The sequence below is a fragment of the Podarcis gaigeae genome (genome assembly GCF_964106915.1).
Source record: "Podarcis gaigeae genome assembly, chromosome: 15".
Lineage (NCBI taxonomy): Eukaryota > Metazoa > Chordata > Lepidosauria > Squamata > Lacertidae > Podarcis > Podarcis gaigeae.
In genome coordinates, this window is record NC_139692.1 from 3,727,756 (window position 1) to 3,752,202 (window position 24,447).

Below are 24,447 nucleotides of genomic sequence, written 5' to 3' on the forward strand. Positions count from 1 at the left end.
TTTTAAAAGCACTTCCCTTCCTTTTGCCTTCACAGGCACGCTTCTGACCCTCTTTTGTGGAATCTTAGGGTTCTCCCTCATCTTGATCTACGAGTTCCTCTTCTCACATTAGTCATACATACATGGATGTTTTCATGTACACATAACTCACTTCCCCATGTGTGGTCTCTTCTTCCTTAATGCAGCTTGGTGTCCCCCCACCGCAGTGGTCTCCTCTATCAGTCTGAGTTAGGCTACGGACATCCTTTGCATCCACTACAGAACCTCCCAAGTTCAGTCTCCAGCATCTTCATTGACAAAGAAGAAGTGGGACCTGCAACAAAATGTTGCAGCATGCCGTGCTGCTTTTCAGTGGTCCAGGCACCTCATGCAATTCTCTCTTTCCCCACACTCCTGACCCACAATCAGTTTCCATTCTTTGGCCACTGAGCATGCCCAGATATAATCAATTTTGGGGTCCCCCATGCTCCATTTGGCTTTTGTTTCATTTTGTTGGTGGGTTATATGATGTCTCCTGACAACACTGTTTCCCATAGTTTCCAGTCTATTCCCACATCAGTTTTCTTTCCCCACAAAAAACCCAGTTTCGGGTTTTGTTTTGTTTTTTAAAGTGGGTTTGCTGCACAATAGCACCATATTCACTTTAATAGAATTTGCTGATATGCAATTGAATCACACTTGCAAAATATTAACAGTCTAGGAGCATCCCATATCACTTGATGAGTTATCACCAGATGATATAATGTTGAATATATAAACTGTTTCCACTGGAAAGTGTGGCATACTTGTGGGATTTCACACATTCATGGATACTCCAGGCTTTGTGATTAATTCGAATGCATGCATCCTTGCTAAGAGCATAATGTATAGAATCGTAGAGTTGGTCAGTTAGTCCAGCTCCCTGCAATGCAGGGATCTCAGCTCAATCATTCATGACCGATGGCCATCCAACCTCTGCCTCAGACCCCGGAGATCCATTGTCCGTCAGATGGCAGTGCTGGCCTGGACAGACAAAGAACTTGGCCTGGTGTAAAGCAGCATCCCACGTTTTATTTTGAACTTTGGCACAGATATCAAGAGTACAGAAGAAGCACATTTGAAAGTGCCTTGGGTCGAGTCCGAAGGGTATATGTGCCTGGCATTTGGTGCATTTCCTTTTAAAAAGCTCAGAGGGAGAAACCAAAGGTTCACATGGCAGGATTGGAGAACCTCAGGCCCAGGGGCCAGATGTGGCCCTCGCCCCCTCTATCTGGCCGCCAAGGCTCTCGTCCAAAGCACCCTCCCCAGGTCTTATATCTCGCTGGTTCCACTTAGAACTCTTGTTGTGTGTTTCTGCCTGCCTGGAATGGATGCTTGTCTTGATGGAGGACACTACAGTCTGAGTGAGAGTGAAAATTAGCCTACTTTAAAAATGTGAAATTCACATTTGTTTCCCTGCCCGCTTTTGCCATCCACCACTGGCATTGGAAGGTTGCCCAGAAGGAAATGTCCTTGAGGATCTACTTCTGTGTAATTTAGAGGCACACATAAAATTCTGCACATGTGCACCCTTCAGACGCAGACAGGGCTAGAGAAGTCTGGGGTGTTTTGTGGTGTGTGTGTATATCTGTTCTTCAGGACAGAATGTAAAATGAAGACCATGGAGAATTGAAAATCATACATACACTTGCCCAAGTTCCTTGCAGATACAAAGAGCCTCCAGAAACCAGGAGCAACACAAATAGCCCTTCCCAAGCTTGTTTATAAGTTCATACTTCTATGGATGGAGCCTTTTCCAAGAGAGATGCTCAGATAGCCTCTACATAAAGCTGCTATGCTGGTAAAAAGCATTTTATTAATTGGAATGTCTGTAGCCTAAAGGAAGAGCACGTGTCCTGCATGCAGAAGGTCCACAGCATCTCCAGCTAGGGCTGCAGATGCTCCCTTCCCCCGCTCAAAACCCTAGAGAGCTGCTGCTAGTCTGTGTAGACAGTACTGAGCTAGATGGAACAACTGTCTGACTTGGTATAAGGTAGCTTCCTATGTTTGCAATTTGATTACAGGGTACCTTTGCAAAAAGAAGTATTTGATAATATGTATGTTGAATGTCAATAACTGAAATTGACAAGGATTAGGGTTCATCATGGGGAGTTCATTAGCACCTCCTGGGGCACTGTGATGTTATCTGGGGTCTGTAATCCTTTGTGGTGTAAATTCCTGTGGGGTTTGAGAGACCTTCCTTTTTCTTTCAGCTCAAAACTCGCTGGATGCAAAAATAATAAAATCCAAAAGTACTGAGCAGTTAGTTGTAGCAGAAGCATAAAGCAGCCTATTGTGCTGTTAAAACATTTTCAGTATGTTGTGGGCATTTATACCACACTTCCTGGGATACGCCATGTCTCCCTGCCCTGTTATTTACTTTAATTGGGGTCTAACTAACCCCAGTGCCCTTTTAGTAAAACATTCATTTAAAAAAATGCTGTGGAAGGAAGGTTTGAAACATGGTTGAACATTGCATCAGGCTATGTGGCTGGAGAGAAAATGTTGATCTGTCTTTATACTCATTTGGGGTCACTTGTGGTTCCAAATGCATAGGAAAGCAAATGGTTAAGCCCTGCAGTTAATTTTGCTTTTCCAGCAGTTCGTCCAACAGCACCCAGGCTTCCAGGCTGATGAACAAAGAAGTTTCGTTTTCTTTGAACCCTTGTCAATTCCAGAGGGTTGGCATGTGGGTGTTATTGACTTGGTATCAGTTCCTAACTTGTTTACAACATACATATGACATGCAACATTGTCTTATCTAAATGCGACCGCCCCACCTCCTTCCAATGGGTGTGTTAAGACTGCACATGCTGAACTTTGTTTTTTCTGTAGTTGGAGATGACTCATTTGGAAGAGATGGCTTTGTTGTATGGATGTAACTTCACTGGGGGGCATGTGAGTTGCAAATACGAGTTGCTAAAACTACTGTTGTAGGAGTCTTAGGACCAGCGGTGGGTGCTGGCAGGACAGGACTTTGGGGCAGAGGTCTGGAGTCCCCCTCAGCAGAATAACCAGCCCCCCCCCCATCAGCAGGGGTAGCTTAGCATCTGCTACTCAGGCAGATTCAAGGTTCTTGTATTGCTTTACAAAGTCCTGAACAACTTGGGTCCAGGAAGCCTCAGGGATTGCCAGAACCCTTATATTCTAGCTTGATCACTAAGTTCATCCGCAGGAGCATCTTTAGTTATTCCCAGAGGTGGTGAGTCCTGTTTGACAACAATGAGAAATAGAGCCTTCAGTGTCATCAGCCCAGTCCTGTGGAACACCCTGCCACTAGAGATTCAGCAGGCACTTTCTGTACCAACTTTGAAACACTTGCTGTAAACTTTTCTCTTCCACCAGGCCTGTGCAGGCAATCCCCCACAATAGTCTGTTGATGTTTGTTCTTAATTTATTTTGCTTTTAACTTGTTTTTATGATTTTATTGTTTGGTTTTATGTTTTGATATTGTTGTAAACTGCTGTGATATATTTATTACAATATGGAGGGATATAAATATTTTTATAAACAAATAAGCACATTTTGAAGTCAGTGCAGGAATGCAGATAACCATCTGAAAAGGTAATGTAGCCGTTTTGGTCTGTCATAATAAATAAGAATGATGAAAGATTAAAGAAACATACAGTGGTACCTCTGGATGCGAATGGAATCCGTTCCGGAGCCCCGTTCGCATCCTGAAGCGAACGTAAGATGCGACTGCACGTCTGTGCATGCGCGGGTCGCGTCTCACCACTTCCGCGCATGCGCATGATGTCATTTTGAGCGTCTGCGCATGCGTGAGCGGCGAAACCTGGAAGTAACATGCTCCATTACTTCTGGGTTGCCACAGAGTGCAACCAAAAAATATTTAAGCTGAAGCGTATTCATCCTGAGGTATGACTGTATTGAAAGATGTTCCAGTAGCACCTTAAAGCTCAACTAAGTATAAGCTTTTTAGGTATGAGCCTGGATCTTCCCCTCATGAGGGCTAGTAACTGGGGGTGGGGGCAGTGGTGTATGTTGCGGGGGGGGGGTTAAGGATTTACTTGACTGGTGAACTACATGCCACTTTCTGATTTTCCAGGCTTTGAAATAGAATTGACACATCAAACCACTGATAAAATACTGGAGAGTAAACTTAATATATGACTTTTAAAATAGATTGCACTTTAAGCAGTGGGAGCAGGCAATAAAGCCCCCCCCCCTTAAGTATTTTCTTTGTTTCCCAAGGACAATGAATATGGCTAGCTGCAGAGTAATGTATCTGAAGAAGGATGCAAGCAGAGCCATTTATTTTAGCAATGCAAGTGGGAAAACCTCTTGCCTGGACATTTTTATAAAGTTACTGTAGAACAGGTTAAGTGTATGTGAAGGTGTTAATTTTGTTTAAATGCAATGCTGCAATTGATATTGTCCCCATTAGAATTATGACCAGTGAGCCTCCTGCCCTAAACTCTTGTTTCATTCCTGTTGGTTTGAGTTTGCAAAGGTCTCTGTGCATTTGTGGGCTGGTCGCCTCCAGGGTGTGTAGCCCAAGTACTGTATTGGGCAATATGCAGTTAAATTGGATTGTACTGTCTCATGCAATCAGCTCTCATAAAACTTCACAGAGTTTTTGTGATCAAATATACTCATCACACAATTAATTCTAAATGATTTGTTTGGCACAGAACACCAGAGGGACTGTTCCCTGTTTTTAGTACATTAATTTATTCTCTAGACTTTATTTAGATTGTCAACAACAACAACAACAGAATTTATATACCGCCCTATACCCGGAGGTCTCAGCGGTTTCATGTAGATGAAACAAATTTGAAAATGTGTAATGTTTTTACTTTCCTTTTCACTTTGAACATAAAATGTTTTAACTTAGCACCCACTTTAACCCAAACATGAATCTGGGAACCTATTTCTTATCTTCCCCACCCCCCTTGTGCTGGTAGTGCGGCCACAGCCTGATAGCAGATCCTAACCCACTGTTCAAACCCAGTGATTTAGCCTATATCACGATACTGGTTATAGTTATTAAATTTAGAAGTATAAATGCCTTACAGTGCAATGTGGTATGTGTCTGTAACCTCAGCGCCTAGGACTTGCCGATCGCATGGTTGGCGGTTCGAATCCCCGTGGCGGGGTGAGCTCCCGTCATTCGGTCCCAGCTCCTGCCCACCTAGCAGTTCGAAAGCACCCTTAAGTGCAAGTAGATAAATAGGTACCGCTGTATAGCGGGAAGGTAAACGGCGTTTCCGTGTGCTGCTCTGGTGCCGGTTTGCCGGAGCAGCTTGTCACGCTGGCCACGTGACCCAGAAGTGTCTGCGGACAGCGCTGGCTCCCGGCCTCTAGAGTGAGATGAGCGCACAACCCTAGAGTCTGTCAAGACTGGCCCATACGGGCAGGGGTACCTTTACCTTTTACTAAAAGGTAAAGGTAAAGGGACCCTTGACTATTAGGTCCTGTCGTGACCGACTCTGGGGTTGCGGCGCTCATCTCGCTTTACTGGCTGAGGGAGCCGGCGTACAGCTTCCAGGTCATGTGGCCAGTATGACTAAGCCGCTTTTGACGAACCAGAGCAGAGCACGGAAACGCCGTTTACCTCCCCACCGGAGCGGTACCTATTTATCTACTTGCACTTGACATGCTTTCAAACTGCTAGGTTGGCAGGAGCAGGGACCGAGCAATGGGAGCTTACCCCGTTGCGGGGATTTGAACCGCCGACCTTCTGATCGGCAAGCCCTAGGCTCTGTGGTTTAACCCACAGCGCCACCCACTGAGTGGAGCTTACTCCCAGCTTAATGAGCATATAGGATTGTAGCCTCAGTTTTGTTCAAGCAATAATTGCACATCTACCCAGTATTCAAGATAGAACAGCCTGCTGCTACCAAGTACATCTGGGTAATTTGCTGTTTAGGGGAAAATAATATAGTTCTCTAATGTGACAGTGTGACATGACTGCATACATGCTGCAAACAAAGATCTGTTTTTCAAGCTGTCCATTTGGACTAAACTCCATGTTAGCATGTAGATACTGCACAGGGGCACAGGGTTGGCAAGGGGGATATTTTTCTGAAGCAAAGCTTGCAGAGAGAGGAAGTATAACTCTTCCTTGTCTATCATGATCAGAATTAAAATACTGTATCCCTAATCCATTCTTGAATGATTGGGGGGGGGGGCAGATATTGCCATTGGGCCAAAGACACATTTCCTTCTGATATATTGTGAGGCACCTATGCCATTTTATTTTTGGGTTGATGGTTTATTCAGTCTCCTGATTACATAATGATGGATGCCCTAAAATAAACTCGTCTGCATTGCTTTAAAATAACATGCACACTCTTCCTATAATTTTACTAACCCAAGCATGCCGTTTCAGCCTTGGTTTTCTTACAGGCTGCCGGCCTTAACTGCCTTCTCTGCTTCTTCTGGGATGCAGACTTATAATTTCCCAGTTGTCTCAAAAAAGCAACTAAGAATGAGATCCTCAGTTTGTATATAATCCTCCGTAAGTGTGCCGGAATAAAAATGTATTTGCCAGTTGGGAATGTTAGTGCCAGGCAAGCCTCCTTGAGAGAGTGTTTCATGAACGGGGCTCCCTGGCTGAAGAGCCTCCTCTTTGATTGTTGCCCACTTCACCTGTAACAAGAAGGGAATGGTCACCTAAGAGCACAGGTGGGAGAAGGCATCCCTCCTGGAACAATGGAAAGGCAATTTCTTTGGAATCTCTAGATAGCCCCCGTGAATACTATTTCCACACATCAAATCTGATAATGTAATTAATCACACTGTGATGTGATTCCATATCATTCCCTTCAAGGGCAGGTGTGTGAGAGATGCTTCATCAGAAGTATCCTGAAAAAAAGACCAACAGTGTAATGCAGACTGGGGGAGCCCATAGGGGTGGAGAATGACAGCCAATAACAGTTATTCACCTGCCTGATTACTGTTCCTGTTTGCAGATGGGCATATGAGCTAATTGAATTTACAGTACGCTTTCCCATTTCAGTAGAACTTTCTGACATTCTTACCCCCAGTGTATCCTTTACTCCCTCCCTTAGGGTAATATAACTGCCAATATATTTGGAACAGGTGGTACTAATGCTGCACAGGGCATCGCGCTCTAGCAGGTCCAGCTTGGTCAGATACCTCTCCAGTGGAAGTGTCATTCATTCCTTCTAATTCTGGAGTTCAAGCAGTGAATACAGTTGCTTATGGAGTCCAAGCAGCATCACACCCACACAAGAGAGAAACAGAACCACTCTGGGGGTGGGTGACCCGATGATTTGTAGAACTGCAAGCAATCTTTAGGAAAAAGAACTCTCAAGAGCAGTCAATAAATGCCCCCAACACCCCAGTGAAGGCAGACCATGGCTATAGTCTTCTTCTCCTTTGGCAATCACTCGTAGCCGAGTAAGATCGTCTTCCATAAACACGGTTTTAACAACGAGTCCATAATTTGGGTTGGGTTTTTGGAAGACGCCTGCGCGTGAATTTGTTTTATGTGTGTAGATCAGTGCTCGCTGACCAACGCACAGTCTTCACAGTAGGGCTCTGTTCCGATGGCATGAAGTAGTCACAACAAACCGGTAGATTCCAATCTGCTGCAGCCTTCATCCGCCTTCACAGCCGTTGTAACATACCGCTTGTTATCATCCTCCTGTTCTGCTGTTGAGGACTTCTTGGATCATTCTTTGTCTAGCCACTTCCCTTTGACCTTACCGCCTTGGGTGACCCTGCTGGGAGTACGAGATTCCCGCTCACAAGGGTCATAGGAACATGTAGGGCCACTCACCATGACAAGGTGATGAGCCAGCAAGCGGGCTTGGCTATAGTATGCCACCATTAATAGTAGTAAAGTGACTGTTCTTTTCTGGATTATTATTTGGGGGGGGGGGGGGGCTTTCTGCTGCATGACACCATAGTTATTCAGCTAGTGTTCTGGAATACTTTAAAAAAGAAACCTCCACTTTTTAATTCTATTGCAAAAAAAAAACACCTCCACACTTTGTGAAATCTTCGGAATGAATCCTCAGTCTTTTCATTTGGGTGACATGTTTAGAAACATGCTTCCGGTTTCTGTGTGGAGGGGTTGGGGGTTGGTGGGTGTGGTGTGAGAGACATCTGTCTTGTGCCACTTCCCCTGACTGGTGCCAGCTGTCAGTTTGTGAGCTCAGTTCAGAGGAGAGAGATGGCAGATGGAGAGACACAATGGCACTGACCCAAGTCCTGCCCATAACAACAGTCATTAGATGCAGATAGAATTTCACCACAGTAACCAGGTTTGCCATAGCTCAGGCAAACATGCAGAACTTCTTCTAATCTCCCATACTCCCACAAGATTAGAATTCCGGCTGATAGGCATTGCATTTTTCTTTAATGCTGCAAAAGGGCTACCCCTCTGCACATTACTGACTACAAGACATGAATGTGCGTAGGGTCTGCCTACATCTATGGAACATTTGTCAAATTGGAGAACAACCTGCCATTAGTGTCGAAAGGAAAACCCCACACTCACTCTGTCCAATACAAGTGGCATTTGATGCCACTATAAATGGTGGATAAATGGGCTCTCAGAAGGCGTTGGAGTCTACTTCGCTGGAGGTTTCTAAACAGTGGTTGGGAGGCCACCTGTCAGGGATGCTTTAGATGGGATTCCTGCATTGAAGGGGGCGGACTAGATGACCCTTGGGATCCCCTCCAAATCCACATTTCTGTGGATCTATGGTAAGTGCAGAAATGCCCTAACTGTAGGCAGGAGGGGATGGAAACTGAGGTGGGGGCCAGGGAACCAAGTGGGCAGGTATACTGAAGAGCAGTGTGCCACACTACAACGTTTTGTGACAGGTCCCCTTTTTTGTACTTAGTTCCTGTGTTGTGTTCAGTATAGAGAGTGCCGTAGTTGCCTCATTGATGCAAGACAGGAGAGTGGAGGGAATGTGCATTAGCAGGAGAAGTAGAATATTGTCTAAGGCAGCCTTTGCCAACCTGATGCCCTCCAGATGTTCTGGGTGACAGCATCCACCAGCCTTTCCCCATATAAGCCTACCTGGACCCTGCAGTCATCATCTGAGGTGCTTCTTTAGGTGCCTCCTCCATGAGAAGTCTGGAAGGTGGCAACACAATTATGGACCTTTTCTGCGGTGGCTCCTCATTTGTGGAACGCTCTTCCCAAGGAGGTTCACCTGGTGCCTTCAGGCGAAAATGTTCCTCTTCAGCCAGGCATTTGGCAGCTTAACATGTTTGTGTTTTTATTATGTATTTTGTGTTTAAATCTTGAATTCTTATGCTGTGAACTGCTCTGAGCTCTTCGGATGAAGGGCGGTATAAAAGTTTTAACATCATCATCCACCGCCACCACTTCTGTAGCACTGGAGGCTGCTCTTATTAGGGTGAATGGGGCTCTGTGCCTTAGCCTTCCCCCACTTGCCTGTTTTCTTCCCTGCCTGCTTTCTTATGGTCACGGGGTGGCTCTGCCTGGCTTCACCTTCTGTCGGCATTCCTGCTTTCTGCCTTCCAGTCGCAAAGGGCACTAACCGCTGCTGTTCTATAGATAATTCTCTTGCTGAGCCCCAGTGTCTACGTAGATTTTATTGCCTATGAATTCTTGGGATCAGAGCTGTGTAATTTGAATAAGGAAGTTTATTGTTAAGTTCAGAAACTTTGACCTAATGATAGCCAGCACCTTCCTTAAATAATCAGTCATGTCACCACCTTTAAGCACCCTGCCATGCTCAGATTCACAACAGCTAAAGGTTCCTACCCATTATCACCTCCGCATGAAGCAGTGGTGGCAATCACTGGAAATTCCACACGGGAGAATTTTGGGTGGGAAATGTGAGGCAGGTTAGATGAATGGTTCATGGCACCCAGTCGTGTGGTGGTTTTTTTTGGGGTGGGGTGCTAGCTGTGACGTTGTATTTTTACCGGCAGTGTTCCTATTCTTAAAAAGAAAGTCCACAAAGTTCCCAGCCTGCATTTGATTTCTTCCCTGGAGCTGTCAGAAGAGGGATAGAGAGAATCTTCCCTCCTGCAGCTGTTGGCATCCATCTGCCTTGAGAGACAATGGATTGAGCCTCCAGGGGTGAAGTCAAACCACTGCATTAGCAGCACCAAAATGACTTCTCTGGTGCACAAGCCTGGGCAGCGTGTATGACAGTCCTGGACTGCCCAGATGACAAGACCCCTCTCTTCGCCTTGCTAATGTGGTCCAAAGGAAAGGAAAGCAATGCGTTTGGCACCCGCTTAGCTGAAGGAGTTGCTGGAAGGAGGTGTAAAACGTGCTACCCAACTGCCTTAGGGACTCCACTCTGGATTTGTGTAGGGTTTAGCCTTTTCTTTTCCCAAAGATATACCACAAGGCAGCATAGAGTCAGAGTTTTCCTTCTCCCAGATGGACTACCTTCCCAGGTGGATGAGCTCCATCTTCCCCACACTTCCTTCTATACTACATGCAGAAACTGCTTTCTTGACTGTTGGACATACTATTGGTCTCGTCCACTCAATCTGCTGCAGCCTGTCTTCGCATGCAGAGGAAGTCCCTAACTCATTGAGGGTTTGAGAGCCATCAGCTACTCTCCTGGTTTAGCCAGCCAGTCTAAGCCATCCCCAGGGTGTAGCCACTATTGCATGCTGACAGCTTCTAGGAGCCACAGGTGAGAGCTGAATGGAGGGTGGGGGCCAAAGGTGGATAAACTACCCCCCGAAGGAGCACAACGTGTCCCCCACCAGAGGTACTACCCCTCCCCTAACACCCCATACATTCCCATCCTGCAGTAGCTCACTGCATTTCTATGCTGTGCACAGACCAGAGACTCCGCTCCTCTTCCACTAGTCCACCTAAATCACCTGCATGGGTTTCCATGAACTTGGAATGAGATGGCCTCCTGTGCCATCTCACAGGAGAATACAAGGCTGACTTATGTTTACTTGCTTCAAAAGAGTGATAACGTAGATGAAAGCCTCTTTTGTTTTTTAAATCTTAAGTGAAGTAAGTCAGTGCCTTAGGTGGGGTGCTGTCCCTAAGCAAATAGCCTCTGCCTGTCCTTTTAGAAGCAAATGACACAGGAGCCATCTGGGGGCAGAATCCAGCTCCATCTGGAGAGAGACTATGTTGAGGGTGTGCTTGGATCTCATCCTTAATGAATTGGCTCCTCTACATGTTGGCTATAGAAATTAGGAGTTTGGGATATTCAGAATCTGTACTTTAGTGTCTTCATTGACTTGCTGTTCTCTACCTCATTTCTGCATGTTAGGGGTGAGCCTGTAAACAGCAGAGAACTAGGAGCCAGAAATGGTGTCAGAGCTGATGGAGAGACAGAAACACACCAGAGCCAGGAAGACCTTGTTGCCCAAACAGGAAGTCTTTTAGAGCCTTTCCTGCCCAGGAGAACCCAATAGCCAACTGGAGTGGGTAGGTCAGTCTAGACCTTGAGAGCACTTTACTGCCTAGAAGATGTCCCAAGCTGAGGTTCTGATAGATCACTCAGAGCAGCCCACAGAGAACTGAAAGTACCCTGGGAACTCCTGTCAATGTGCTTCAGTACTCCCCTCCCTGTTTCAATTCCTGTATGATCTTATTTTGTTTCTTCCTTGTGTCTCATCATGGAAAGACTGCTCTATAAGCTCCTGGGCTGCTGGATATTGGCTCTTCCACTAATACCCTTTCTGAAGTCCCTTTTGTGGTGCCTCCTTGTCCCGCGTTTCTGTGAAATCGGCGTAGTCAATGTGGCACCCTCCATAAGTTGTTGGACTCAAATTCTCTTCAGTCTTGAACATTGGCCATGCTGGGGCTAATGGGAGCTCTAGTCCCAAAAGCAACTGGAGGGCACCATGTTGGGCATCTCTGCTGTATTTAGGAACAGAGGGAGCTGTCTCATGCTGAGTCAGACTGCTGGTCCATTTAGCCCAGTATTGTACACTCTGGCAGCTGACATCCAGGGTTTCAGGCAGCAATTTCCCAGCTTTTTCCCGAGGATGGGGGGGTGGGTTTGAAAACTTGTGCATGCAAAGTGCTAAGCTCTTTCATTAATTCAGGGATAGCCAGCATGGTGCCCTCCAGAAATTGCTGGATTCCAAGCTCCCATCAGCCCCAGCCAGTGTGGCCAGTGTTCAGGGATGATAGTTTCTGTAGTCCAGCAATATTTGGAGGGCACGACATTGGCTCTCCCTGTGTTAATCCAGTCAGCAGAGGCCAGTTACGCATTCTTAGGGAGGGGGAAAGAAAAGTTCCCTCTTTCCACACTCTTCTTGCTCCTCATAATTGTGTGGATGACCAGGAGAAGAATAAAGGTCAAAATAAGCAAATATGTGTGAGAAACCTTCCATATAATTAAGGCATGAAAGTAAGTTCAACTCAATGGGCCTTTTATCTGAAAAGGTCTGTGTTGTAACTCACCACTTAGGTATGTGCTGTATACGTACAGTCGTACCTCGGCTCCTGAATGCCTTCGGAGTCAAATGTTCTGGCTCCCAAACGATCAAAAACCAGAAGTGAGTGTTCTGGTTTTCAAATGTTCTTTTGGAAGCCGAATGTCCGACAGGGCTTCTGCAGTTTCTGATTGGCTGCAGGAGCTTTCTGCTGCCAATCAGAAACCGCACTTTGGAAGACTTCCGGAACGGCTTCTGTTCGACTTCCAAGGTACAACGGTATTTGGGAAAATCCGTTACATCTCCCAAATGGAAGTGGGTTTTTCCCCAAAAAAGGTGTGATTTTGTTTTGTTTTGTTTTTGCTTGTGTAATTGCAAACAGAAAAGGCTAAATTCATTCTAATTTTTTTCCTGCAGTGCTTGCAAAAAAGAAGGAAGATCTTCAGTTGTTGGATCAATGTGGGGTGGGGAGCCGTAGTTTGGTGGTACAGCATCTGCTTTGCCTGCAGAAAGTCCAAGGCTCAGTCCCTGGTATCTCCAGGTCAGGCTGGGAGAGACTTCTGTGTGAAATCCTGGACAGCTGCCACCAATCAGTACTGAGACAGTACTGAGTAGATGGACCAGTGGTCTGACCCAATATGAAGCATCTTCCTACATTCAAAATTGCCTGCTATGTGTGTGAAAAACTGGTTCAGTTTCTTGCCTCTGGATCCTTCCTCAGTGTTAATCAAGTGGCGACCAATTTCTCTTCCTCTATGAAAGGAGCCATGCGCCAGCTGCTGCTGCATGTTGAGTTGTGCGCCCCATCTGTACTAAAACAAGGGATCAAGTGGTTCTTCCTAATGCTCTGGACTTGACTCGAGGCACACAGGCCGGAAGGGATGGGCTGCTGGTGGTGTAAAATAGTGCCATGTTGAAGTTTGGTGCCAATTAATATTATGTTCAAAAAATAATTTTTAACTCCGAACATTGCACAGTACAATCTCCTCTCCTTCCTTGGTCAAGTGCTTGCTAAGTCACGGAGAAGGATGCTGGGCTGCAGGTTATTTTATTTGAAGCAACGCTTCAATATTGTCATGGCCCTTTAAGAGGATTCACAAAATGGGCCCCTTCCCTGTTTTGGCCCAGCGCTAACTAATTAGAAGTGTTCAAGGAAGTTCTGGTGAAGGCTTCTCTGCCTTCCTCCAGACACCTGAAATCTGGGCTGCTCCCAGCAGAGCACCAGCACACAGCATCCTGAAGCAGTTGCTCGGGCCCCAGCATCTCAACAGGGCCCACGGCAAATACCTGCCCTATAACCACACCTCCGTTACAATAAGTGGTGAGCAGCTGGCTCAGGAAGTATCACCTAGGGACATTGTGGGAAATTTAAACAGTGGCCTGCCACCAGGAAAGAACTCGGAGCCACCATTTTAATATCCCACAATGCCCCTTATTGAAGTTGGGGCAATGTGGAGAATTAAAAATGGCAGATCCACTGGAGGACTGATCCTTGACACTTCTTTATGGATAAACAAGCAGCTCTGGGGGGCAGTGTCATAGAAGCTGGTCTTCAGATGGCAGTTTGCTGTTGGCTCCCTCAGACGTGGAGATAGTCCAGGCTCAGGGGCCTTGCTCTGTGTGTCCTATCTGAAGCGGGCTGAAACTTCCCAGCATGCTCTGGGGTTTTGTGTGCATTAATTTAAATTAGGAAGCGCACAGGTAGGAATTGTAGATGCCCACCCCAGGTACTGAGGGTTTTGTGTCCAAGAGCATTTGGAGTTCGCACCATGCCTGACCATTGACCATGGATTTCACATTCCTTATCAAGACCATGCATAAAGGTTTACAATTCCATTAGTTGTGGCAAGTGTACCATTTTTCCTCCTAGCAAGTGTGACAAGCTGCAAACTTCCTTTTGATCTTAGACGGTTGTGTTGTCCTTCTGAGCCCTCTGAGCACTGCAGAACCCAACACTTCTCTGCATGCAAAAGGTTCCAGGTTCAATCCCCGACATCTCTGGATAGGGCTGGGGAAGAATCCTGCCTGAAATGCCTCAGAGCCATTGGCAGACAGTGCAGAAAATGCTGAGCTAGGTGAACCAGTGGGTTCTGACTCTGTATAGAGCAGTTTCCTATGTTTGTAGGAACAATTCCCAGCCTGATCTTGGCTAGAGGTGAGAGCAGTTCCTGGCCTTGCGCTGCATTTTGAAGGTGCAAGGTAAGCCAAAATTTGTGCACCCCAGGCATGCACAGATGATGATTGCCACTTTTTGTTTTTAAAACTGTGCACATTTTTCTCAAGCTTTACATTCTCCTTTTATGGCATGTGGAGCAAGGGCTCAACTCCCTCCTGGCTCTGTAAAGTTCTGACTGGTTGGCAGTCCTACATAAGAGCAATATATGATTAAGGAACAGCATGAGGACCTCAAACCCCATTTCTGGGCAAACCTTCAAAATGTAGCATTGCTGGCAGTCGGATCTTAACCTGTAGCACTTTTTTAATATATAAAAAAAGTACTGAGCTGAGACAGCCTTTTTGATTCCCCCTCCTTTTTGTGCTAACTGGTACAAAAGCAGAACTGTCCCTTAATCAAGGCTTGTGAAACGAGGTATTTCTCCTTTTTTGCTGCAGGATATTTTCCCCTTCACAGTTGACTTTGCATTTTGAGAGTGCACTGCATAGTTTTCCAGTAACAACTTTGTTAGGCAGCGTTAGTTGTGCCCCTTCTTAAGGTGTAAAATGCAGGTGTCATAGATGTTAACTGGTTTCCTCCTCCTTTTTTATTTTAAAAAAGTATTAGAAATATACTTAAAAATGCACTAAGGCCATAAGAAGGTGTCATAAAATGAATTTTGGATAATATGAATTTAGGATAAAGCAGCCTTCCCTCACTTGGTGTATTTCAGAAGAAGGCAGGCTGCACTAGGGAGACTGAAGCTTCCCAGCATGCTCTGGGGTTTTGTGTGCCTGGGACTGCAACTCCCATTGGCCCCAGCCAGCATGGTCAGTGGTGAGCGGTGATGGGAGTTGTAGGCTGAAAAGAAAAACCTGGAAGACACTGTTGTGGGAGGATAGATTCACAGAAGTTTCAGGCCTATTTTTCTGCTGTGGGAACATTATAAGTGTCTGATAAATTTTGGAAATATGCTGAGTGAATAATCTCCCAGGGTTTGGGAGGATGATGGGTTAATGGACATAAAACCCAATATAGGTTAGTAATGTTGATATAATAGTTAAAAATGCCGCCTCAAACTGAGTGAAACCAGCCACGAACCTTGTGAAGGGTGTATGTCTAGGTGCAATAGCTTTCCTATATACTTGCATTTAATTGGAGCGTATCCAATAGGGCACACTCCATCAACTTAGTTCCCTCCAGATGTTTGAGACTACAGGAGTTGTCATTCTAAACCAGGCATAGGCAAACTCAGCCCTCCAGGTGTTTTGGGACTACAACTCCCATGATCCCTAGCTAACAGGACCAGTAGTCAGGGATGATGGGAACTGTAGTCCCAAAACATCTGGAGGGCTGAGTTTGCCTGTGCCTGTTCTAAACTTCTGGAGGGCACCATGTTGACTGAGGCTACAACTGGGTATTTCCTCAATTTGTAGCTGATGGGAGATCAGCATTCTGAGTTGAAACACCAATCTTCTTGTGGGACGGTGGGGAAGGGAGGGAGATATATCTTCAATATGCAGCTACTGCATGTGAACTAGCACAGTCCTCAAGGTGGTAGGAATGGAAGATGGAGGAAGCTTGTCCTCTCCTGCTCCGGAGGGTGGGACCCGAAACCAAAGAATTCGAGTTCTGAGAAAGGAGATTCTAACTTAACATCAGGAAGAAATTTCTGACAGTAGCAGCTTTTTGACAATGAAGCGGTTTTCATCGTGAGGTTCTGGACTCTCCTTCTTTGGAGGTTTCTAAGCAGAGGATGGATGGCCATCTGCCATGGATGCTTTAGCTGAGATTCCTGAATTGTAGGGCGATCGACTAGATGGCCCTCAGGGTTCCTGCCAACCCTATAATTCCATGATTTAATGTCTATTTAACCAATATTTAATAATGATCTCATATTTAATTTCTACTTAATTTGAATTTGATATGTGCTGATTTTGATGTTTTGCGTAAAAATTATTGATTCCAGCCAACTAAGTTCTTCCCATAGTAGACCTATTGAAACTAATGATCCTAGCTTAGCCAGGTTTATTAATTTTAGTGAGTCTATTCTGAGCATGACTCTTGTTTGGTACAACCTACTTAAAATAATCAATGATGTTTTATTTTTAAAATTTATTTTAAATATCTTATTTATTCGTTGAAAAACCCTTAAGAAAATAGAAATGCGTCAAAATCAGTAGATATTAAATTTGAATTCAGCATATATTAAATTATACAAAAGTGGAAAGTTGTAATTAATATATGTGAACTACAAATTCAGTAGACGTTAAGCATAAATTTGTTAGTTTAAATATATATGTTATATCCCACTTCAGCTGGGGTGGGTGAATCTCTCAATTTCCAATTCTCTCAGTTTCTTATTTTATAGTCTTTTAATTCACTTCTCCACATCAGATTGCATTTTTAATATAACCTTCATCAACGTTCATCAGCATTTTGGTGTGAATTTCTCCTAATTTGTACGCATTTTTGCCTACTATAATGCATTTTTGTTTGTATTTATATGCACACCTTCCCCAAGTATAGTATGCATTTTTGCGCGTATCATCTGGCAGAGGTGCCAACTTGAATAAAATATGATATAATTGATCACACGACATGGCACATGCACCCTATTTGAATGGGAATTCCCCTTAACTTGGGGGGGCTGGCGCAAATATTTTATTGGGGGGCCGAAGGGACCTTGGCCCCTGGAGGTGACTCCTGTGTCATCTGGTTAGGGAACCGCACTGCAAAATTTGAAGAAGCGTGGAATAGAAAGGTTGGCTGCATTTCAGTTCTCCCATTGTTTGGGAAACTGCAAATTAAGCTGGTTTTCAATCCAAACTGAATCAAATTTCCTACCCAGCCGTATACTTCTGTGAGGTCGATGACTTGACAAGGCCACACATTAGAAGTCATGGCTAAATGTGAACTTCATCTCAAAAAAAGAGAGATTTCCCCCGTTCAAGTCCAACACTTGACCACTCTATCACGTTGACCCACAAGTTACAATAGCTATTGTCTGCTTCTCCTCGGAGCCTGTTTTTCTCCTGGACAATGAGTTCTCTTTTTGACTTCTCCCCTCCCACCCCCCTGCCACTGGCATAGCTATGAGGAGGAGGGAAGGGTATAGCAAATAAGGGTCTTTTTTGTTTGATGAACAGTGCTGCTTAAAATGTGCATTGAAAAAAAGAGGCAGAACAAGCAGGATTTCAGAAGTTCCCTTTGATTGGTCCTTGGAGCAGGCTGCAAGCATCGTATCTGCATCATGGAGTTTGCATGTGGCGTGCAGGAATGCATGGGCCTACAAGTGTGTTCACCACTTAAAAAAGAGATTCTGGTTGCCACTGAGCACGTTTGTGGATGGCTGGATAGATGCCACAACCGTCCACTAACTTGGCACTTCAAATAGATATTGAAAGCCTTGATCATGCTTGAAAGTTTCCTCTTCATGGGGAGTGCCAGCTGTGGCATACTCCAAAGCAGGCATTACTTCTTCACACAGCACATAGTTAAATGATGGATTTTGCTCCCACAGGAGGCAGTGAGGGCCACCAACCTAGGGAGCTTGAAAAGAGGACTAGAGAAATACACGGAAGAGGAGCCAAGATGGCTCTGCTCTGCCTCTACAGTTGGAGGCTGGAATGCTTCTGAATTGTTGTTGTTGTTGTTGTTGTTTAGTCGTTTAGTCGTGTCTGACTCTCCATGACCCCATGGACCAGAGCATGCCAGGCACTCCTGTCTTCCACTGCCTCCCGCAGTTTGGTCAAACTCATGTTGGTAGCTTCAAGAACACTATCCAACCATCTCGTCCTCTGTCGTCCCCTTCTCCTTGTGCCCTCCATCTTTCCCAACATCAGGGTCTTTTCCAGGGAGTCTTCTCTTCTCATGAGGTGGCCAAAGCATTGGAGCCTCAGCTTCACGATCTGAATACCAGCTGCTAAAAAAAAAAAAAAAAACAACAGAAGGGGAGAGTGTTTTTGCACTCAGGTCCTGTTTGCTGGTTTCCCACGGGCATTTGTTTAGCCACTGTGAGAACAAGATGATGGACTAGATGGACCATTGTCCTGATCCAGGAGACGTTTCTTATGTTCTTACGATGGAGGAATAATAGATTCATAGAATTGTAGCATTGGAAGGGACCCTGAGGACCATCTAGTTCAGGCATCCCCAAACTCAGCCCTCCAGCTGTTTTGGGACTACAATTCCCATCATCCCTGACCACTGGTCCTGTTAGCTAGGGATGATGGGAGTTGTAGTCCCAAAACATCAGGAGGGCCGAGTTTGGGGATGCCTGATCTAGTTCAACCCCCAGCAATGCAGGAATATGCAACTGTCGCATACGGGGATTGAACCTGCAACCTTGGAGTTAGCAGCACGATGCTCTAACCAACAGACCTATCCAGGCCAATGGAAGAACATGACAGGTCTCAGGGCAGTTCACAGGATAAAATCATAATATAAAACACAAAATACGTAATCAAAATAAAAACACCCAGTCCCCCCCCCCCCCATTTTAGGTGCTTTGGGCCACGAGCAAAAAAGAAAAGAAAAAGAAAACAGTGAGCCACATGGTCAAACATCTGGAAGTAGAACAACATAACGAGACATAAAGCGGTTGGTTTTGTTCTACATGGGCTAAAACAAAGAAAAAAGAACAAAAATGGGCTGGTGTGCCAATGTAAAATGCATCCAAACCGTGCAGCCTATTTGCACTTGGTTCACACACAGCCGCCACCCTATCCAAGTTTTCAAGCAAAGGGTGATAAGAGTTCCTTTCTGAGCAAGCCTCCCTGCCTCTCCACTGGCATTTTGGCTTGAACCCCTGAGAGAGAAAGAGAGAGAGAACTGTCCGGGGCTTTCTTCTCAGAACAATGGGCTGCATTGATGGGCTTCTCACTCAGCAGCTCAAACCTCATTACATCTTTCAAGCAAAGGAGTCACGAACTGCTGTATGGCAGGGGGAATTATGCACTTTTCAGCCATGTAGTTAAAGCTGGCATTTGAACACCACTTTGGGGGAAAGGGTTGCTATGCAGGCCATTGCCAAGCTCCAGCCAAAACAAGAGTGACTTTCTTTGCGGGAGGGGGGAAGTGCAGAGAAAAACAACCCCAAAGGAATTGCCCAAGGAGATGGTCCTTTGCTGGTAACAAAGGCCTTTTGATCTTCAGAGGAAAGTTTTTGGATACTGTGCCCCAGACCTAGGGAGCCTTCTAAGGGGTTATTTGTCAGACACAAAATAAGACAACACACACATACAAAGCCATGCAATTTTGAATGATGTTCCCAGCACATGAAGGGAGCTGAAATTAAGCAGTGGATGAGGCTGACATTTAACTGCTTTGTGTACATTTGGACGGATTGCTTGGCTTCCCAATAAATCAGAAATAAAGCTAGGAAGATTGTGCTATCCCTAGTTATGGCTGTTGGTGAATAGTCACTGTTCTCATCTCATGTGCATCCAAACTTTGCACAGAAATATCATAGCCATTCAGCACCTCTTGCATTTTGTGTCCTTTTAGCCCCACAGTCTATAGCAGGGGTAGGAACCCTAAGGTCCGGGGGCCGGATGCAGCCCAATCACCTTCTCAATCCGGCCTGCAGACAGTCTGGGAATCAGCATGTTTTTACATGAGTAGAATGTCCTTTTATTTAAAATGCATCTTTGGGTTATTTGTGGGGCATAGGAATTCATTCATATATTTTTTTCAAAATATATTCTGGCCCACCACATGGTCTGAGGGACGGTGGACCGGCCCACAGCTGAAAAAGGTTGCTGACCCCTGGTCTATAGGTTTTCCTCTTTTTATCTATGTATCATAATCAACCAACAGTGATCCCAGTTCTCTAAGTAGCCCATCCATGCACAAGATGGAAATATCACCTTGGAGGGAAACCAAAGTTTGGCAGAACGCTGAGGTATGATGGAGGAACTTATGGGGGACAAAGGAATCTAGAACAGCTGAATGAGAACTGAGCATGCTCAGGGGCACGGAATGCTGTCTGACTGTTGAGGGCTGGTTGAATAGAAAACCAGGTGGGAATGGGGATGGAAAGGAGTTCCTTGTACAGACACACTTCACACTGCCCCATCAGGATAACACTCCACCAATGTGGGCCCCATGCCCACAAAAAAATAAAATCTGATAAGCTTCTGATAAGCTGTTTTTCTGTGGAGCATCACTTCAACCTGGAGAATGTGGAAGTGTCCATTTTTAAAGACACAATCACATGGAACCTTCAAAAAGTGCCAAAAGTATAATAGAGGCATTTTCAAATCTGACATGCTTTTATTCCCCACCCCTTCTAAATGGAGTAACCCTTTTCTAAATAAGATACCATGCCTCCATTCGCAAATATACTTTAAGGATCACCTTGCCTGGGATGTCCCAGGCTGACCACCATAATTATCTGGGGCAGCACTCTTGGTGGTCCTCTATAGACCAGAAGCACAACTCATGTCAACAAAGAATGGCGCCTTCAGTGCGGTGAACCCAGCTCTGGGTCTCCCTTCCATCAGAGGCATCACATTGTGCCTGCTGTACTTCTGATGCCTGGCCAGAATGCTTTTATTTCCAGAGGCCTCTGCACCATGAATGGTGTTCTGATGTTTTACTCTCCAGTTTCTGCATGGAGGAGGGAAGACTAAGCTGCCTTATGAGGACTGAGCATGCTCAGTGGCCATGGAATGCTGACTGACAGCTGGTGGGGTGGAATTCAGTTTCCTGAAAGAGGGTGTGGCTGGCTGGCTGACAATAATCCTGCAACAAGACTCCACACTTGTGCAGGTCCCACTTCATAAAGAAGAAATTTTTTATGAATTTCTTTTGTTTCTCATGAATTATTTTATTCTGTTTACCTAAAACATAAAGATGGAGCAAGGTGGACAACTCTAGGGAGCACTCTAAGGAAGGCATTGGGAAGGTTGTCACCATAAATAGAGAGACCAATACCCTACAGCCTCACTGGCTCCAAAAGATGTTTGTGTGTGTGTGTTCATGCGTACCAAGCACAATCTTGCAAGACTTTCTAGGAGTGCAACCTCTCAGCATCTTTCAATACCACCGACCATGGTATCCATCACAGTGCTTTAAATGTATGGTGTGAATGAGACCTTAGTCACATTATTGAGCTCAGTATTTTTGGCTTTGACTGGCAGTGTATCTCCAGAATTTCCAACAGGTCTCCCCCAGTCATACCTGGAGTAGCCAGGGATTGAATTTAGGATCTTACGCATGTGAGGCAGATGCCCTACCTCTGAGCCAAAGCCTTAAACCAGAGCACTGAGCAGTCTTATTTTGAGTTACCTTACAACAGGTGTGGGCAACCTTTGGTCCTCCAGATACTGGGACCAATTGCCACCCTGTCCTGGCCATTGGCCATGCTTGCTAGGGTGATGGGAGTTGTACTCCCAGAACATCTGGAAGGCTAAAGATTCCCTATACCTGTGCCTCTCTTGTTTGCAAATTAAAAACTCTGCATGTAGCCAGAGGTAATTGACCCTCCTTGATTCAACCCCACTGAGGAATCTACCTGTGCCCCTTGGCTGCCTTTACCTTGTGCAATCCCAGTGGTTGCTGTAGGTCATAAATTTTTACTGCTGGCCAGCTGCAGTGCTTGTCCCTTTGACCTTCCCTATCAGGGAATTCCACAAAGCCTATATATTCTACAATCTGTATATGTACTTAAAGCAGCTCCCAGCTCCCAAATTGCAAGCTAAACAAGTGAATAAAAAGGAGATTGTGGGTTGGTAGGTTTGGGGAGTGTCCAGTTTTTCAGCCCCCCCCCCATTAAATCATCTAGGCTCCCAAATAAGTTGTGCACAGCATTTTCTTTAAGGAAAATGTGGAACGGAGAGCTGGCGTAACACAGTGGCTCAGATATGAACCAGAAATTCCCAGGTGGACATTTCTAACACACAGTGGTGCTAGGTTTAGGCAGTCTGTTATCCTTTCAGCATTCAAAATTATCCCCATATTGTAGTTGAAAGCCTAGGTCACATCCTTAAAAAAGTAAAGGACCCCTGACAGTTAAGTCCAGTCGCAAACAACTCTGGGGTTGCAGCTCTCATCTCGCTTTACTGGCCGAGGGAGCCAACGTTTGTCTGCAGACAGTTTTTCCAGGTCATGTGGCCAGCATGACTAAGCTGCTTCTGGCGAACCAGAGCAGCACATGGAAATGCCGTTTACCTTCCCACCGGAGCGGTACCTATTTATCTACTTGCACTTTGATGTGCTTTCGAACTGCTAGGTTGGCAGGAGCAGGGACCGAGCAACGGGAGCTCACCCCGTCGCGGGGATTCGAACCGCCTACCTTCCGATCGGCAAGCCCAAGGCTCAGTGGTTTAGACCACAGCGCCACCCACGTCACATCCTTACCATACATTTACCATACATTTAAAGCACAGGCCTTTCCCCAGAGAATCCTGAGAACAGTATTTTAAGGGTGCTGAGAATTGTAGCCCTGTGAGGATTCTTAGATGGAAACCATGGCTTTTAAAGTGATATAAATGTGCTTTAAATATATGGTGTGGATGTGGCTTAAGGCTGAGAGGGTTGCACAGGGATAGCCAAGGTGGTGCCCGCTTGATATTCTTGCACCACACCTTCTGTCTTCCCTGACCATAGGTCATACTGGCTATGAGTTGTCACATTGCTTACTCCTGGGCTAGCTTCTTGCCTAACCCTGTGGCTCACTGAATGAGTGGCAGGTGTGAGGTTTTTAAACGGGGGGTCTTCCTGGTTCATATCTCACTTCTGTCACTTGCTGAGTGTCCTTAGGTTCAGTAACACCTTTTTAGTTGAATAATATGTTTCTAATCTGAGCAAGTTGCCTACTCCCATGTGAAGGGCAGTCAACACCCATATTCACTGGCCCATGTTTTAAAGTCAGCTTCAGAGATCTTACTTGTGTGACCATTTCTAAGATCAGTTTTGGCTGACAGGTGCTAGAGATAGGGCCTTCTCAGTGGTGGCTCCTATCTTATGGAATTTCCTTCAGAGAGAAAGATGCATCTGGTGCCATCAGGTCAGGATTTTAAGGATGTTTTAAAAACATTCCCTGGTTTTTAATGAATAGTTTTGTTGTATATGCTGCTGCAGGTGTTTTTTTAATTTTCAGTTTTTGTTGGTGACTATTGAATTTAGTTGTTGTGTTTTGACTTTTTTATTGAAAACTGTCTGAATTCCATAGGTAGAACAACTTCTTCTTCTTCTTCTTCTTCTTCTTCTTCTTCTTCTTCTTCTTCTTCTTCTTCTTCTTCTTCTTCTTCTTCTTTGGTGCAAGAAAAATGTGATCTTAAATACCCAAACTTCGTTTTTAATTCTGTTCTCTCTCACACACAAAATCAAGAGAGCTGATGTAATGCACATAAAACATCATGCAGTGTTAATACCTGAAGAGAGCTCTGAACTTGCCAAGAGACTGGTGTGTACCAGACACCAGTAGTAAAAGCTCCCAGGGGGAAAAATCCCAGCAATTTGTTTTTCATAAACTTGCATGCTACTAGCTGCCTTAAGGATTTTATATACAGTGACTCTCTGTTCTCATGGAACAATCAAATGGATGAAACTTCACTGCTTTGTGTTCTGTCCCAATAATGACTTGCATCAAAACTATGTTTTGTTTGCTCACAGATAGTGACTTTTGGAATGTGGAATCTTCCTCTGTTTTACAAGTGAACTGATTTTTAGGGGTAGGCAAGCTACTGGCCTGCTAGATCTCCTAATTTGTGTTTTACTGGGAACCTGAGGTTTGCTGCGTGCAAAATAATGGATTGGGGTGAGGGATGTACATGGATTGTTCACACATTACACTGGAAACAGGTACAGTTGCCTCTACAGATGCCCAAGCATTTGTGTGACTGTGGACTTTTTGATTTGTACAGCTCAGCTGTTGGGTACACAGACTGTGCACTCGCTGAACATTACAATTCCATAATTGCACA

The 24,447-nt window shown here is 45.2% G+C and overlaps 1 protein-coding gene and 1 long non-coding RNA gene across 2 annotated transcripts in view; both read left to right on the forward strand.

Moving 5' to 3' along the window:
- LOC310832212 overlaps nucleotides 1–24,447 on the forward strand; it is a 288,863-nt gene that overhangs the window by 135,652 nt on the left and 128,764 nt on the right. The gene's annotated exons all lie outside the window — the stretch shown is intronic.
- Nucleotides 1–24,447, forward strand: part of DOCK5 (dedicator of cytokinesis 5) — a 139,030-nt gene that overhangs the window by 6,223 nt on the left and 108,360 nt on the right. The gene's annotated exons all lie outside the window — the stretch shown is intronic.